At 43.8% G+C, this 18,089-nt stretch overlaps 1 long non-coding RNA gene across 1 annotated transcript in view; it reads left to right on the forward strand.

Annotated features, from left to right (window-relative positions):
• Positions 1 to 18,089, forward strand: part of LOC309367864 — a 60,604-nt gene continuing 42,515 nt past the window's right edge. The window contains exon 1 of the long non-coding RNA XR_014167393.1: positions 1 to 47. This is a non-coding gene — a long non-coding RNA (uncharacterized lncRNA). The remainder of the gene's footprint in view (positions 48 to 18,089) is intronic.

The raw sequence follows: 18,089 nt of genomic DNA on the forward strand, positions 1-18,089 counted from the left end.
CAGCAACTAAATGAGGCAGCTAGAATTCTGCAAAGACCTCCACATTTGTAAGTACCATATGTTTTTATATATCACCTGTGGTTTTCTCTTCCATAATAACTTCTAAAACTAGATTTGCTTTTATTGATGACACACAGCACGTTGGCCAAGTTCTGACATACTGGGAAACCATAACTTTCCCCTCTGTCAGGAGTGGGGAGCCTCTTTCAACCCAAGGACTGCATTCCAGAAGAAGAAAAGGGGAAAGAAGATTCAGGGACAACATGTGAGTGGAACAGTGGATATGATTCTAAGGCTGTGTACATCCAGCACACTCCCATGGTTTGGGAAGTGGTTGTACATACAAGGTTAAGCACAATCCACAGCTATCCTGCATCTATCATGTTGTTTCTTACGAAATTCTGTGTTTTGACGTGTTTCCCCCGAAGCCAGCTTCAATTGGAAAGAAAAAGAATGTCAAACCTGCATTTTAAGTCAATGATGCATGCATTATTGCACTATACGCAGAGGCATACAATGGTTGTACTATAGGTTACATTATGGACACTCAAAAGTCAGAGGTTTCCTGTTTCCACACATGCACTCCTTTATGAAGCAAAAGACATTATTGCAGTTCAAAGATGCATTTTAGCCAGGCAAAAGCATTTGAGGAGGGTGAAAAGCATGGCTAGTAAGGAGTGTGGCCCTGGGAGAGTCTTTAGGACCCGACAGAGGATGGCATTTGCCCCCAGGCCTGAGGTTTTCCACCCCTGTCCTACATGAGAAACTTGCAGTGAGCCTTGGCCTGGATAGGAAGGCTGGGAAGGTTGCATTTGGTTACCGAGCCTGAGGTTCCCTGTTGTTGTTTAGTCGTTTAGTCGTGTCCGACTCTTCGTGACCCCACGGACCAGAGCACGCCAGGCACTCCTGTCTTCCACTGCCTCCCGCAGTTTGGTCAAACTCATGCTGGTAGCTTCGAGAATACTGTCCAACCATCTCGCCCTCTGTCGTCCCCTTCTCCTTGTGCCCTCCATCTTTCCCAACATCAGGGTCTTTTCCAGGGAGTCTTCTCTTCTCATGAGGTGGCCAAAGTATTGAAGCCTCAGGTTCACGATCTGTCCTTCCGGTGAGCACTCAGGGCTGATTTCCTTAAGGATGGATAGGTTTGATCTTTTTGCAGTCCATGGGACTCTCAAGTGTCTCCAGCACCATAATTCAAAAGCATCAATTCTTCGGCGATCAGCCTTCTTTATGGTCCAGCTACCTTTGGTTTAAACTAACCAGGCTCTGAAACCATGGTTTGATCATAGGTTGTTCTCAGAAACCTAGCTGTCTGTCAGTCTTCCCTACTGATTGTGTCACATAGTACAAGCAAGGAGGTGGAGATTTCCAGGCAAAGGACCATTGCAGTGCTTTTGTTATATCCTTCATCATTCATTCTTTGTCAGGTAGAACCACAGCAATATGTCAATTCACATTAATAGTAAGGAAGTAAGGTAGACAGTCACAGAAGCTGTTCCTCATTCCTGAAATTCCCTGCTGGGAGGGACCCATCAAAATGTCTTCCAGAAACAATGTAAAGCCCACTTTTTGGAATTATAATGGGCATTGGGTGACCAGGGACAGATTAGATAACATGGGACCTAATCAATATAAGTTTGGAGCTTTGTTAAGACCGCATTGTTTACCCCTCAGAGCCGTTTGGGAAGTAATGGCTAGAAATGGGACAATTGTAATGAATGCTTGTCTTTTTGCTTCCGTAAAAGAACAAAATGGGGAGGGGGGGAGGGGTTGACAATAGAAGTCGGAGATGTCGTGGCTGTTGTTCTCCCACTTTGTTTAATTTTGTGGGTTTCTATAAAAGCACATTGTGGGGCTTATCGGTGAGAATTATGTTTGTTATCAGCTGCAAATGGGAAGGGAGCATAGCACATGGCATTTATCCTTGTTGAACAAGGACTTTTACAAGAAACATTGTGAAATTGTTGCATTAGATTCAAAAGGCAATTAGGCCTTGTGTTTTTCCTGTAGTAATAAATTACGTGCTCAGACCAAATTGAAGAAAGTGGAATGTTGGCTAAGTAAGCCATTTTTGTCCAGTTTTTCCTGAAGTGACCTTACCAGCACATAGGTTTGTTTTTTTAAAAAAAATAACAAGCAATTTGCTCAGCTAAAAACAGAACTAATGAGATAATTTGTGGCATATATCTTGCAACCAAACTTCATGCTCTGCATTGCTTTAATTTGCTGTCGCAAGTATGAGGAATTTAGGCTTCATTTAAAGGTCATGAGCAGCCTTTCTGAGTGTGGAGTGAGGTAAAGATAAAGGGACCCCGGACCATTAGGTCCAGTCGTGGCCGACTCTGGGGTTGCGGCACTCATCTCGCTTTTTTGGCCGAGGGAGCCGGTGTACAGCTTCTGGGTCATGTGGCCAGCATGACTAAGCTGCTTCTGGCGAACCAGAACGGCGCACGGAAACGCTGTTTACCTTCCCGCCAGAGCGGTACCTATTTATCTACTTGCACTTTGACGTGCTTTCGAACTGCTACGTTGGCAGGAGCTGGGACCGAGCAACAGGAGCTCACCCCGTTGCGAGGATTCGAACTGCCGACCTTCTTGTTATGTACTGAAGTTCTCACCCTGGGCCAGCAGGGGGATACTGTAGATAGTTATGCAAATGAAGGATCGAAAGTGACGTTCAGTGATTGGCTAGTTACAGAAAATGGTTACTGTTGCATTCTAGTGGAGCTCTATATAAGCAGGCTGACTGAGCTCCTCAGTTCAGTTCTGTTCCAGCTTACAAATAAAGAGCTGCTTTGGAAGAATCGCTGTGTCGTCTGATATGTTCGCCCACAACTTAAGACTTCTGATCAGCAAGTCCTAGGCTCTGTGGTTTAACCCACAGCGCCACCCACGTCCCTCTGAGTGTGGAATTGAGGCTAAATTTCTATTCCTGTTTACCTGGAAATAAGCCTCCACGAGCACAGTGAAACTTACTTCTAAATAGACATGTGGAGGATCACACTGCTATATAAAAAAGGCAAGAGATGCAGAATAGCATTGTGAACTCCCTCTTCATGCAAATTTTTCAGGATGACTTTTGTAGGAAAAATGGTTTCCTTTCCACACACATAGACTCAAAGAAAGAAATGTGTAGAATGCAGGTGTGATTAATCTTACTTTTTATTTTGTAATAATAGTGGATCTTGACTGTTTTCACACACTAGCAATACATCCTGTAGAATTCTATCCATTATATTTTATCTGCACAATGAGCATGAATTTCAGGAACCAAAAAGTCATACTGACAAATAGGACTTTCGAGCTGTCTAGCCCCAAAATGGCAACTAGACATTCCATTTGGGAGACTGTAACTCTGGTTTTCTATACAACTTGCTCAGAACTAGTTTTTATTTTGTCATAACTGCTGTTGAAAACAACAAAAAGTATTGTAGCACTGTAAAGGTGAACCCATTTACTATTGCATACATAATAATTATAATTTAACAATAATTTTAATATTGATGTCCCTGCCCATCTGGCTGTGTTTCCCTAAGGACTGGAGTCCTTTTCATCAGTTGTTGGTTATGCCTTCTATCATGGAACAGAATCTTTCAAAAGCTGTTTCTTGTGAAAGAAGAACTAGTTGAGGTTTTGGTTTTTGACATATTCTCACTTCCCCATAGCAGAAGGAAGGATTAACATTGTCAGCTGAGGGTTTCTCGTTTTCTTTTACTAGAAAGGACCTAGACAAGTTCTCTGTTTTCCGGTTATTAACCACAGGACATTTTGTGCAGTGCTTTTTGCCTATAAAGAGATAATCTCTAGTGGTTGATTTATAAGAAGAGACTGTGCTGAAGTTGGGCTCTGCCTCCTATAGGTGAACTGAACATTGTGCTTCCTTTTTAGCATGATGGCTCCTCGCCATTGCAAACAAACTATTGCTGGAAGAAGCCACTTCAGTAAAGAAAGCGAAGGGACAAGGCATTATCACCAGGCTTTCTCTTGTCAGCCACTAAAGCATCTGTGTGGTTGTTCCTCAGGCCTTTTGCTTTTGAGTTGAGAGATCTAACATGTACCATCTCTCTGTCTGTCTCCTGAACATATAAATGTGCCACCTATATCTGTTGGTTCATGTAACTGTCATTAGAAATTCAGCTTCTACATTTATGAAAAACATGTTATTTAAAGCCAGCACAACCTGTGATCTAGCAAGTTAAACACAGTCCACTAGGCATGTGTGGTCCACAGTCCACTAGGCATGTGGGTGATCAATATTTTTTCTGACCTAATTGGGGCCATGGGTGGCGCTGTGGTCTAAACCACAGAGCTTAGGGCTTGCCGATCAAAAGGTTGGTGGTTTGAATCCCTGTGACGGGGTGAGCTCCCGTTGCTCAGTCCCAGCTCCTGCCCACCTAGCAGTTTGAAAGCATGTCAACGTGCAGGTAGATTAAATAGGTACCGCTCCGGCGGGAAGGTAAATGGCGATTCCGTGCGCTGCTCTGGTTCACCAGAAGCGGCTTAGTCATGCTGGCCACATGACCCGGAAGCTGTCTGTGGACAAATGCCGGCTCCCTTGGCCTATAGAGCAAGATGAGCGCGTAACCCCAGAGTCGTTCACGACTGGACCTAACGGTCAGGGGTACCTTTTGTTATGGTTCAGAATTTATCTGGTTAAATTCCCCTGGTGTGTGTCACCTGCTGACGTCAGCTTACAGCTGGGCGGAGACAGAAGCTGGGCGGGACAATCCCTGTATTGTTCAGTTCCCCTGTGATCCTGAGGGGAGAAAGACGTACTCTCTGTGTATCTGAGAGAGAGTAATGGCGGCCAAGAGTGACGGACTTTAATGCTGTAATGTTTGAATAAAGAGCTGTAAATAGACACCCCTGTCTATGTGTGCTTGCCTGGAAACTAGGCTGCTTTACACGCTGTGCTTCCTACTCTGCTACAAGCCGTGACTGAGAAGAGACAGCAGGAGTTATTGCGCAGCTTCGGAGGAAGCGTGCCGGACCGCTGTAAATGATTGATTGGGATCGTAAAGCTGTCTGAGGTCGCGGCCCCATCGATCAGGGAAGATCGATATCTCTCCACAGGTTATGGGGTCAGAAAACGCTCGTAAAGCAGTCGGTGTGAGCTCCAGGAACGCTTTGAAGTCAGCGTGGATGCCGGAGAGCAAGGATGATTAATTGCCTGCTTCCGTGAGACAGTGAGAGCTTCTGATACACAAAGAGCTGAAGGCTGAGACGCAGCTGAAATATCGTTTCTCCACGGAAGGGAAGGCCGGAGGAAGCTGGTACGGAGTAAGTACAGCTTGGGGCACCTTGGGAGAACGGGAGAAGATGGCTGAAAGCCAGGATATACCGCTGGAAAAGCTCACTCTAAAGAGTTGGGCAACGTGGTCCAGAAGAATAAGGGGATGGTTCTTGGTCGAAGGGCTTTGGAAAGCAAGCCAATGGGAGCCAAAATCACCCCTTAGCCAGCCAGCAGCTGGAGCAGGTGATGCAAGCTGTGGGGCTGTGTTGGCTGAAGATAGCCAGAGGCTGCAAGAGCTAGAGATGCTCAAAGCATGCGTTGATGCATCACTGAGGCCTCATTTGGAGGGCGTAACGACAGCGTGGGCTGCCTGGAATTTGCTGAAGGCCTTGTGTGAGGCGTCAGCGAAAGGCCAGAGCCCTGAAGGAAGCCCAGGAGAGGCAGAAGGATGCCCAGAAAGCCCAATGGGGGCTGAGACAGTGTTGGGGAGCTGTTGTAATGCTTCTACACGTCTGTGTGATGGACTGAGTCCTGGAGAGGCTGGACTGGCAGGCCCTGTTCCCGATGGATCGGCCTCTAGGAGCGCTAGTGAGCAGATCGGGGGGGCGAAGAGTTCCAAAGGCGAGTTTAAAGAACTTTCGCTTTGTGCTGAAGCAGAGAGGAGCTTCAGGGGGGGCCAGACTGGTGGAAGGCGCCGTTCCAGAAGGAGGAAGGCCAGGCCAGCTGGGAGGAGCCCCGGGCAGTGTTTTTCCACTGGAGTTCAACGTCTACGTGGCAGTTGCCCCCACCGGAGCAGAGAGCCAAGGCAGGATGTTTGCAAAGATTTTTCCCATGGGAACCAGGGAGGTTTCCATGGCAACAGGCCTGGGAAGACAGGCAGGCGTGGAACTGAGCCAGGTGGTCGGGGTAAACAGCAGGGAGAAGAGTCTTATCAAGTTTCTGCGAGTATGGCAGTGTTTGAAGACGGCGGAGTGGAAAATTTCCAGCTCAGCCTTGTAATAGACTCTGCAGCTAACCGCAACATGGTTCCAGAGACCCCTGCAGTCGAGAGGTGGAATTGCACAGCAGTTCCGAAAGGACAAACTATTAAGTTCGCGAATGGACAGAAAACTAGAGTTCGCAAATGCACTAATGCCTATCTTTCTGTTTTACAGGAGACGGTGGATTTTTGTATTGTTCCAGAGATTCATCACTGTTTGCTATCTGTGCCTTATTTGTTAAATAAGGGGTTCAAAGTTTGTTTTGAAAATGATGTCTGCACAATCTCCAAAGGGGGGAGGTTACTGGCCAAAGTGCGGAAGGGACAGAATGACCTTTTCATTCTTAAAACGTCTCTTGGAGGTGAGGGGAAGGTTGAGAAAGCACAAGCGTTGCGTGCTACAGTTCCCAACCAGCGTGCTACAATTCCCGCTCATCATGTTACATGTGCATGCGTATGGCATCAGAGAGCGATTCACAATCCTTTAGAGGATTTGCAGGCGTTGCCTGAGGTTGTGACAGGTTGTAAGATTAAAAATTGTCAAAGTGCCATTAATTGTGACACTTGCAAGCAAGCAAAGGTGAGAGGGTGCAGTTACCCAAAGGTGGAACGTGTGGCCACTAAACCTTTTGAGTTGGTACACATAGATTTGGCCGGTCCTGTCAAGGAACCAAGTCTAGGGGGGGCCAGATTTCTGCTAACTTTTCTGGATGATTTCTCGCAGAATTCCTGGACTCACGGTCTCAAATCCAGGGAGGATGCAGCACAGCTGATCAAGAGCTGGATTGAGGGGGTGGAACAGAGGTTCTCCACCAGGGTTCAAGCGATCATCAGTGACAGAAATGCTAAGTACACTGGTTCTGCTTTGCAGAAGTTCTTTCTGAAGAAAGGGATACGTCACACAGTTAATTCACCCCAGCAAGGGGGGGTGGCAGAGCTGAGGAGTGGAGCTCTGGTTAAGGCTGCACAGGTGATGCTGAAAGAAGCCAGGTTACCTCCTGAGTTTTGGCTGGAGGCTACTAGGGCTGTGTCATTCACCTGGAATCGTGTCTACAACTCATTGGTAGGTGACACTCCATTTTTTCTGTTGAATGGCCACAAACCCCAGGTTCACTTTCTGCGGACTTTTGGGACTCCTGCGCTTGTCGCTTTGCCTAAGGCTTTGCAGGGGCCAGATGGAGCCAAAGTCCAGAAAATGATCTTCTGTGGGTATGAGCCAGAAGCCCGTGCATGGCGGTTTGCTTACCCGTCAGGTGATCAGAGTAAGGTGCTGATCAGTAAACACGCTGAGTTCTTAGAGGAGGATGTAAAGTCAAAGACTCCTGTCAGGCGTGATGTTCTCTCAGATTGTCTCTCTGATCCAGAAGACAGTTCTGATGAGGAGGAAGAAGAGGCTGAGGCTACTGATGACGACCAGGTCACTGACCAGGGTCAAGAGCAGGATGTGGCATCTCCACAAGCTGTTAAGAGACTGCCCAAAAGTGAACCTAGTTCTCCTGTGAGTGTGATGGAGAGGATTCGAAGACGCTTTAAGTCAGAGAGTGAATCCCATGATGCAGAGGATACACCTGCTGATCAGAATGAGTCAGGGGGAACACCTGAGTTTGTGCCTAGGAGGTCCAGTCGCACAACGAAAGGTATCCCACCAGAGAGGTATCAAGCCACAGGTGCGTGGGTAAGTTTCGCACAGTGCGATTCTGAGAGTTGTGAGGTGGTTCCACAAATGCCAAACAGGTTTGCCAAGGGAGGGCACAAGGCATTGGGGAAGGGATCAATCTCAAAAGGTGTTACCGAAGATGTTACACAGGTATCACGCAGGGACACAAGGGGGGGTGTTATGGTTCAGAATTTATCTGGTTAAATTCCCCTGGTGTGTGTCACCTGCTGACGTCAGCTTACAGCTGGGCGGAGACAGAAGCTGGGCGGGACAATCCCTGTATTGTTCAGTTCCCCTGTGATCCTGAGGGGAGAAAGACGTACTCTCTGTGTATCTGAGAGAGAGTAATGGCGGCCAAGAGTGACGGACTTTAATGCTGTAATGTTTGAATAAAGAGCTGTAAATAGACACCCCTGTCTATGTGTGCTTGCCTGGAAACTAGGCTGCTTTACACGCTGTGCTTCCTACTCTGCTACAAGCCGTGACTGAGAAGAGACAGCAGGAGTTATTGCGCAGCTTCGGAGGAAGCGTGCCGGACCGCTGTAAATGATTGATTGGGATCGTAAAGCTGTCTGAGGTCGCGGCCCCATCGATCAGGGAAGATCGATATCCATCCACACCTTTACCTAACTGGGGCCACAAAAGCAGAGGAGACGTGAACTGCTCTATGACCCTCAGATGAAGGGTGCTATAGAAATTCAATAAATAATAATAACTGGCAACGCACAATTGATGTTGGGGCTTGGGGCAGTGTTTGAGCTGTGCTATGTGATGCGACCACATTCTATGGCTGGGCAATATATCAAAATAGTGTCCAAAACCAGTTTGAAGTCCATATCGTGCTATCGGTTTCATAATTTTAGACCTGGCAATATATTGTGAATCATGGTGTGTGGGTATGTGTGGGCTATGCAAAAATCAATGTGGGGAAAACCGTGAAGCCAGCCAACACTTCTCTGAATTTCTGCATATCACAAGAACAGGTGCCGGCAAAAATCTTGATGCAGGAAAACCCGTGAAGCCAGCCAAGCTCCGTCCTTATTTCAGACATTGTGGTACACACAGCAGCATTTTGCAATTTGCCCCCTATTTCCTTTTGCCAAGATTCCACAATGATTATATCCTGCACTACCAATATTTAAATATCTGCATGTCAGCTTTGAGCCATAGGCAGCCACAGAGTGGGAGTTGAGGGGCAAAGAACAGAAGGCCAAGCCAAGGAGAGGCCATTGGTAGTGAGTACGCCAGAGACTTTGTAGGTCTTCCTGCTGAGGACAGCTAATGGCCAGCATTTGTGGGCAAAGTCCCTTTATCTTTTTACCACCCAGGGAAGGTCTTCAACCTGGCGCCCAGGTGGCTTATTACGTGAGACAACTGTGTGCTGTGACTTGTCAAGGAGCTGTCAGACATGGAATGTCCAGAGGGAGGAATTTCCTCTTTATTGTCGAAAGTACACTTGCAAGTTAGGAAAAGGCATGTCAATCAGCACCTGATGAGATAGTTGCCGCAACAGTTCTACTTCTGATATCATGTATCCATATCTGAGTTTCAGTTTATCAGAGTCACATGCATGTCCAACTCAGTGTGTCAATTTGGGTCTTGTTTTTATTTTAGTTTAAGGATAGACTTGTCGGTCTCCTTTTCATCATGGTTTTGTCACACTATAATTTTCTGTCTTAGGATGTCATCAGCAAATGATTCTCTTGACTGAAAATGTGTGCGGGCATGTTGCATGTGTTACTCATATATCCAGTTTGCTTTTTTAACTAGTCCGTCAATTGTACACAGAGCATCAGTTCCAAAGCACGGCAGAAAATTGCCTGTAGGGGCCATTCACAAACATCCATTGTAGAAACAGCTCGATAGATTGCTGTTGCTGCACAAGCTAGCTTTCATGATGCAATTATTTCCTCTTTGTTCCCCCCAACCATTTTTTCCGTACTACTATTACTACAACTATGGCTAATAATTTTATTATTTATACCCCGTCCATCTGGCTGGGTTTCCCCAGCCACTCTGGGTGGCTCACAGCATATATCAGAACATACTAAAACATGAAACATAAAAAACTTCCTGATATAGGGCTGCCTTCAGATGTCTTCTAAAAGTCAGGTAATTGTTTATTTCCTTGACATCTGAAGGGAGGGAGATCCACAGGGAGGGTGCCACTACCAAGAAGGCCTTCTGCCTGGTTCCCTGTAATCTCGCTTCTTGCAGTGAGGGAACCAGCAGAAGACCCTTAGAAGAGGACCTGGCTGAACAATAATTCTTATTAAATTCAGTGGTTTCTGAGTGAACAATTTCAGGACTGGGCTGTTAGAACAAGTATGATGGTGGAAGTTGTTTCACAATTGTGAAAACATCTGGATAAATATTTTTGAGTACTGTGCTGAATACATGGATTTATAATTCTACAAGAGTAGCAAGAACACACTTCATTTGATTATTTTGTGAACAAAAATAAATCCACTCTCCTGGGATATATAAGCTTCATGCAAATGTGTAAAGCCATAAAGGCATCTTTCTCAAACAAACCTGAATATTTTCTGGTACATTTGACTTTTCCAATTATAAGTTTTAATGAAAGAGGAAAATGCCTTAAGGTTGCAGTTCTATGGGGTCTGTGTTTATAGGATTGCCATTTCCTCTTTCATTTCACTTACCTAGGAGTAAGCCTATTGGACACAGTGGAATCTCTGAATAGAGATGTGTAGGATTTCACTATACTTTGGTTATATCTTGTTTTGCAGTTCAGTGTAAGATGATATCCATTATATTTACACTTTAAAAAACCCTGTAAATGGATACTGGAGCCCAGAGCTAGGCATGGGAAGGAGTAATAGATACAGTTTTTACATTTATGGGAATGTATTAGAAACAATTCGCCCCAGCACCATCTGTTTATCATAATTCGTGTCCATGCAAGTGTTCTCAAAACACATCCACTCCCATGTGTTACTGGAACTGCTACAGAACCAACAAACCTGAGGAGAAAGCCAACTCTTTCGACATCTCATTCACGATATGACAAATAATAAAACACCCTTATAAACTTTTGAAGTCTCACAGCCAACCTACCAAGTCAAGTCCAGCTTGACAGCAGGTTTTTAATGGCTTAAGGCCATCCAATAGGATGAACAGGTTTAAATAATTTGCTTCAAGAATTTGTTATTTGTTTGCAGTGTTAAAATTCAATGAAGCAGGGCTTATTTATACTATATTTTTTTTTTTATAAAAATTTTTATTAAGATTTTTTACAAATACATATTTAACAAACAGAATAGGTTTCATAACATCCTTTCATTCTATTGCGGACTCCCTCACGTCTCCCGCTTCCACTTTCATCATTAAAAACGAATTTTTCCAAGCAAATTATCATCTTGTTTATGCTCTTAAGTGCAATGTTTAGGTTAAACTCCAATAAAAAATTATAATTTAATGGTAGACAGTTATTTCTACTCTGGCTTCCTTGTTAGGATTCAACCAAATTACAGTACTTTTGTAAATAAATCTTAAATTTCTTCCAGTCTTCTTCGACCCTCTCCTCTCCCAGGTCGCGGATTCTGCCAGTCATCTCAGCCAGTTGCATATAGTCCATCAGCTGCATCTGCCATTCTTCCAGTGTGGGTAGATCTTGGGTTTTCCAGCTCTTAGCAATAAGTATCCTTGCCGCCGTTGTAGCGTACATAAAAAATGTTCTGTCCTTCTTTAACACGTTCTGGCCGACCATGCCCAGAAGGAAGGCCTCTGGTTTCTTGGTGAAGGTATACTTAAATACCTTTTTTAACTCATTGTATATCATTTCCCAAAAGGCCTTCACTTTAGGGCAGGTCCACCAGAGGTGAAAAAATGTTCCTTCATTTTCCTTACATTTCCAACATTTGTTATCAGACGAATGGTATATTTTAGCCAATTTCACTGGGGTCATGTACCATCTATATATCATTTTCATTACATTTTCCTTCAGAGCATTACATGCTGTGAAGTTCAGCCCGGTGGTCCATAACCTTTCCCAGTCCTCAAACATAATGTTGTGCCCAATATCCTGGGCCCACTTTATCATAGCCGATTTAACCAATTCGTCTTGTGTGTTCCATTTCAGCAGCAAGTTATACATTTTTGAAAGTACCTTAGTCTTAGGTTCTAGCAGTTCTGTCTCCAGTTTCGATTTCTCCACCTGGAATCCTAACTTTTTATCAATCTTAAACACTTCCTTAATCTGAGCATAGTGTAACCAGTCTCGCACTTTATCTTTCATTTTCTCTAAACTCTGCAGTTTCCAATTGTCTCCATCCCTTTCTAGTATTTCCCAATATTTTGGCCAATTGGCCTCCATATTGGGTCTTTTTCGGGCCTTAGCCTCCAAAGGTGACAGCCACCTCGGTGTTTTGTTTTCTAATAAGTCTTTGTATCTTGTCCAGACATTAAATATTGCTTTTCTGACAATATGGTTCTTAAAGACCTTGTTGATCTTAACCTTGTCGTACCATAAATATGCATGCCATCCAAATGCATTGTTAAAACCTTCCAAATCCAGCACATCCGTGTCCTCCAGAAGAAGCCAGTCTTTTAGCCAGCAGAAAGCTGCGGCTTCATAGTACAACTTTAAGTCTGGCAGGGCAAAGCCCCCTCTTTCTTTTGCGTCCGTTAATATCTTAAACTTAATTCTGGGCTTTTTGCCCTGCCAGACAAATTTGGAGATATCTTTCTGCCACTTCCGGAAGCACTCCGTTTTATCTACAATCTGCAATGTCTGAAACAAAAATAACATTTTTGGCAATACATTCATCTTAATAGCAGCTATTCGACCTAACAATGAGAGTTTCAATTTTGACCAGCTATCCAAGTCTCTCTTAATTTCAGACCAACATTTTTCATAATTATCTTTAAACAGACTCAAGTTCTTTGCTGTTATGTTTACCCCTAGGTATTTAACTTTCTTAACCACAGTTAACTCTGTCTCTCTCTGAAACCGTTCCGACTCAATATCTGTCAAGTTTTTTCCCAACACCTTGGTTTTTTGCTTATTTAGTTTAAATCCCGCCACCCGACCAAAATCTTGGATTAGTTGTAGTACTCTTTTCGTACTAGATTCTGGCTCCTGTAATGTCAGAACTAAGTCATCTGCAAACGCTTTAAGTTTGTATTGTTTCGCTCCGACCTGTATCCCTTCCACCAACCTGTCCCCTCTAATCATGTTCAAGAGCACCTCCAGGACCGAGATAAATAATAACGGGGAAATCGGGCAGCCTTGTCGTGTTCCTTTTTCAATTTTAAACTCTTCTGTAACCACATTGTTAACTATCAGTTTAGCCTTTTGTTCTGAATATATTGCATCAATCCCATTCTCAAACCCCCGGCCCACTCCCATTTCTTTTAAATTCCCTTTCATAAACTTCCAGGATATATTATCAAAGGCCTTCTCCGCGTCTATAAAAATTAAAACAGCTTTAGTATTTATGTCTGTTTGTAAAAGCTCCAATATATCTATAATGTTCCTTGTATTGGCAGACATATGTCTACCTGGGAGAAAGCCTGCCTGGTCTTTATGAATTACTTTGTTTAAAACCCTCTTGAATCTACTTGCCAAAACGTCTGCAAATATTTTGTAATCCACATTTAAAAGGGAGATGGGACGGTAGTTCTTAAGCTGTGTCTTTTCAGTTTCCGATTTTGGTATCAATGTGATGAAGGCTTCTTTCCACGATTCTGGCGCCTTCTTCCCCTCTAAAATTTCATTGCTGACCTCCATCAGTGGTTGTATCAAATAGTCTTTCAATGACTTATAGTACTTGGAGGTCAGCCCATCTGGTCCTGGTGATTTGCCCTGTTTCATGTTTTGGATGGCCTGCTCAATCTCTTGTCGTGTTATTTTGCCATTCAGAATTGATCTATTTTCTTCTGACAACTTTGCCAGTCCATTTGTCTTTAAAAATTGTTTAATCGCTGCTTCATCTTGTGGCCCTTGAGTGTATAATTTTTTGAAATATCTCTGGAAACACTTTCTAATCTCTCCGGGGTTCTGGATACATCTTCCTTCAATCTCTAAGTTTGTCACTGTGTTTAACTTTTGTCTCCTCTTCAACTGCCAAGCTAGCAGTTTTCCACATTTATTAGCCGACTCAAAAGTTTTTTGTTTCATTAGTTTGATTTTCCATTCTATTTCCTGATTTATCAGTTTACAGTATTGTGCTTGGTAAAGTTTGATTTCTCTCAGAATCGGCTGGGACTTCGGATTAAGTCTTAACTTCTTCTCCAACTCCTTGATTTTTTCCAAAATTTTATCTTTCCTTTCGTTTTGTTTCCTTTTCTTTACTGTGTTCTGTTGTATCAGGAACCCCCTCATCACGGCCTTACTTGCGTCCCAGATAGTTCTTTTTTCCACTGTAGTGTTCATATTGATCTCAAAATAATCCTTTAGGGCTTTTTGGGCCTTCTTAGTAATCTCCTGATCTCTAAACAGGCCATCATTCATCTTCCATCTGAAGGAGCCGGTTGGAATCAATGTCATGTCCATTCTCAGTGCGTTATGGTCGGAGCATGTCTTTGGGCAGATTTCCACCTTTCTGATCTTAGGTGCCAGACCTCTAGTTATCCATATCTGGTCGATTCTTGTCCAAGTCAGTTGGGCTTCAGAGAAAAATGTTCCTTCCCTTCCCAAGGGGTTTCTCACTCTCCAAATGTCGATCCAGTCCATATTGTCTGTCATTTCAAAGAAGGTCTTTGGTAGTCTCCCATCTTTAGAAATTTTTTGGCTCTGTGACTTATCCATGTTGGTTGATACAACTCCATTCATATCTCCCATCATTATGATGTTGTTGTAGTCCAGATAGTCCAGCATAGTCTCATGCAACTTCTTATAGAATTCCGATTTTCCTTCATTTGGAGCATAAATTCCTAATATCAGTATTTTTTCCCCTTGATGTTGTATTTCTATCGCCAAAATTCTTCCATGCTCATCTTTAAACAGAAATTTAGGTGAAAGGCTCTCTTTTGCATAAATTACCACACCTCTCTTTTTAACTGTATCCGAAGATATAAATTCCTGACCAAGTCTTTTATTTATTAACACTTTTCTGTGGAGCCTAGTCACATGTGTTTCCTGTAAGCAAATAATGTCCAAATGTTCCTTTTTTAAAATGTGAAAGATTTTTCTCCTTTTTCCTGGAATGTTACAGCCATTTATGTTCCAGCTCAAAAGTTGCAGAGACATCCTGAATATATCTGGTTATTCTTGCTGTGGGGGTACCTTATTCTCAGATTTTTGGGGGTCCGAGGGTGCAGGAACCCCCGGAGGTTCAGGCCCTGGGGGTAATCCAAGTCCCTTGTGAAGATCTTCTCCGTGTGCCACCAAAAACTTGTCTCTATCCTCCGGCGTTCTAATTTTGGTCTTCCTCCCTCTGAAAGTAAACGATAAACCTTGGGGAAACTCCCACCTGAAGATGATTGAGTTGCTCCTTAGCAATTTTACTAATTCCGAGTAGTCTGCTCGAAGATCCAACAGCTGTTTAGGAATATCCTTATAAATTTCAATTCTTTTGTCCAAAATATCCAGTGACTTTCCGTAGTGCAGGCCTAGAATCTTGTCCCTTTCCTCCTTTGATCTCAATATTATCAAACAGTCTCTGGGCTTCTCCTTCTTTATAAGTCTTCCAAGCCTAAAAGCAGATAGTATTTTAAAGTCTTTTTCTTCTAAGTTCCAAAACTTGGAAAATTCTTTGGTAAGGAACTCAGTTAAGTTACCTTCTTCCACTTCTGGAATTGAGCGTATCCTTAAATTGGCCTCCCTGTTCCGAAGTTCTGTCATGGAAAAGTAGATCTGGTGTTCTCCTACTTGTTTGCTGAGTGGTCTTACTTCTTTTTCAAGCTGTCCCAATCTTTGGCTAGTGTCTTCCGCCAGTTTCCGATTTTCACCTACAGCCTCCTTCAATTCTCCAATAGATTGAACATTCTGTGCAACTTGTCCAGTTAGTCTATTTAAACTTTCTGTGTTTAAGTCAATTTTAGCTGATTGCTGGTCAGCCTTTCTGTCCAGAGCCTCCAATTTTTCAAAAATTTTCTCCAAAATAGTGCCACTTGCTCCTGAGGCCATATCTTCCAGTTGTAATTCCTCAGTTTCTCCCTCCCCTGATTGTAGCAGGGAAGCCGCTTCTGCCTCAGGAGGCAAAGTAGTAGGCAAAGCAGGCACAGATGATCTACGCTGTGAGACTGTCGGTAAAGTTAACGTTGTTTGTCTGGTTCTTCCCCTTTTTCTTGTTCCACTCATTCCAAAGTTATCTAAAAACCAAGGTCAAACTGAATTGTTCCCATGAGAAAGTAAGAGCCCAGATGGTAACACTCAAACAGGAGGCCGGGAAAGAGAAAGTAAAACAAAGTCACTGCTGTAAATCCAAAAATCCTCTAGGTGGAGCTTAGAATGTCTTTGGGGAGGAAGTCCAATCCAATTAAAATTAGTAAGTCTGGATTGATCTCCAAAGATCTTCACAAAGATAAATTTTAGCAGAGTTAAAACTTAAAGCCAAACATTGTTTCCAAAAGTGCTTAGACCACAAGTGTTTCAAAGTAACAAATTCAAACTCAGTATGTTCCAAAGTTCAGATTCAAAGTATCCAAAGCCTGCAGGCTGACTGCTCAGTTACTCAGGCAGCTCCAGTACCTGGGTTTCTTACTTTTATTTGTAATCCAATAGATCAACAGAAGACAGGTACCCTTGTCTCAATGAAGGTCCAAAAATCAGCCACTTAAAGTCTTTAAATCAGCCAGAAACAACAGTTTAAATAGGTGCCAGATCAGTCAATGCAAAACGTTACTCTTTGTCTCCACTCCTCCTGCTCTTTACTTTCAAGTTCAGTGTCAGCGGAAGACGGACTTCCTGTTTTTCGTCACTCCGCTTTCAGCCAAATTCACAATTTTTAGAGGCTTTAGAAGTATATTGTCCAAATTACTCACGGGTTGTTGCTTTCCAAAGTTAGCAGTTTCAAGAAGAAAGGTCAGCGCTCACCGGCAACAGCGACGCGGCTTCGCTCCGTTGATCGCGCAACGACCCACAGCGCCGCTACCCCCTCCGCGGTCCGGAGCCCCTTACGGGGTCCCTTCGTCGTTTTAGGGGCTGCTTTTGGCGCCCGCCGGGTCTCAGGACCACAGGCTTCTGCTGCCTGTGGTTTTTCTGGATGGGTCCCCGCTTCGCCGTAGCGGGCGACCCGTTTCGACGGAGCTACCCTCTCCCGTTCAGGAGCTGGCAGCCATTGCCGTTCGCGCCGCCTCCGTCAGTACATCACTTAGAGAACCGTCTGTATTCAGAATGGGCAGCAAAGTTAGACATAAATCTAGATATTTACAGACCAGGAGCTCAATAGAAAATGAGCCTCGTGTTAGATTTAAAAAAATCATTTGATTACTCTGCACACCACATTTCCCCGTAAGTACTGGGTGGTTTCCCACCATGGTCTGAACAATTCATGTATTCAATAAATGATTTCCACATACAGTTGTACCTTGGATCCCGAATACCTTGGTACTCGGAAGTTTTGACTCCTGAATGCCACAAACCCAGAAGTGAGTTTGCGAGCATTTGTTGGAACCCGAACATTTTGGAAGTCGAACGGACTTCTGGAATGGATTCCGTTCGACTTCCAAGGTACAACTGTATTATAAAAGTAACAGGGGTTATGCTTACTGGTAGCCACTCTGACCTGACATATCAATTTATCTGCCAATGCTATTGACCACACCCTGATGTACAAGGAATCAAAGTTAAGCCCAACCCCAGTTTTACAACATCCAGCAAATTCCATATGTGCAGCAGTCAACAGAAAGGCTAAGAGGTCATCATTAGGATAATCTTGAGTGGGTAAGATTTGAAACCCGAGCAGCATGAGACATTTCAGTTGCTTTGTTATATATAAAGCTCAGTGCTATTTTTCTAGAAAAGGAGGCGCTGGAACTCGCCACAAATGCATCCCTTGTTCTCTTACAATGGCAATGGCGCCCACCTGAGAGGTGCCGGAACTGTGTTCCAGTGAATTCCCGCTGGAAAAAAGCCCTGATCAAGCTTATTTCTTTGAAACAGTGCTCCAGAAATGTTTGAAGATATCACAAAACCACCACATATGAGAATATGTACCTTTGACTGCATACCGCCTGCAACAATTATGGCTGACATCCTCAGATATCCAGAATAGTCTCACCAGATATAGTGCCACCAATGCAGCAATTTTAAT

This window comes from Podarcis melisellensis (assembly GCF_964234715.1).
Source record: "Podarcis melisellensis genome assembly, chromosome: 4".
In the NCBI taxonomy this organism is placed as follows: Eukaryota; Metazoa; Chordata; class Lepidosauria; order Squamata; family Lacertidae; genus Podarcis; species Podarcis melisellensis.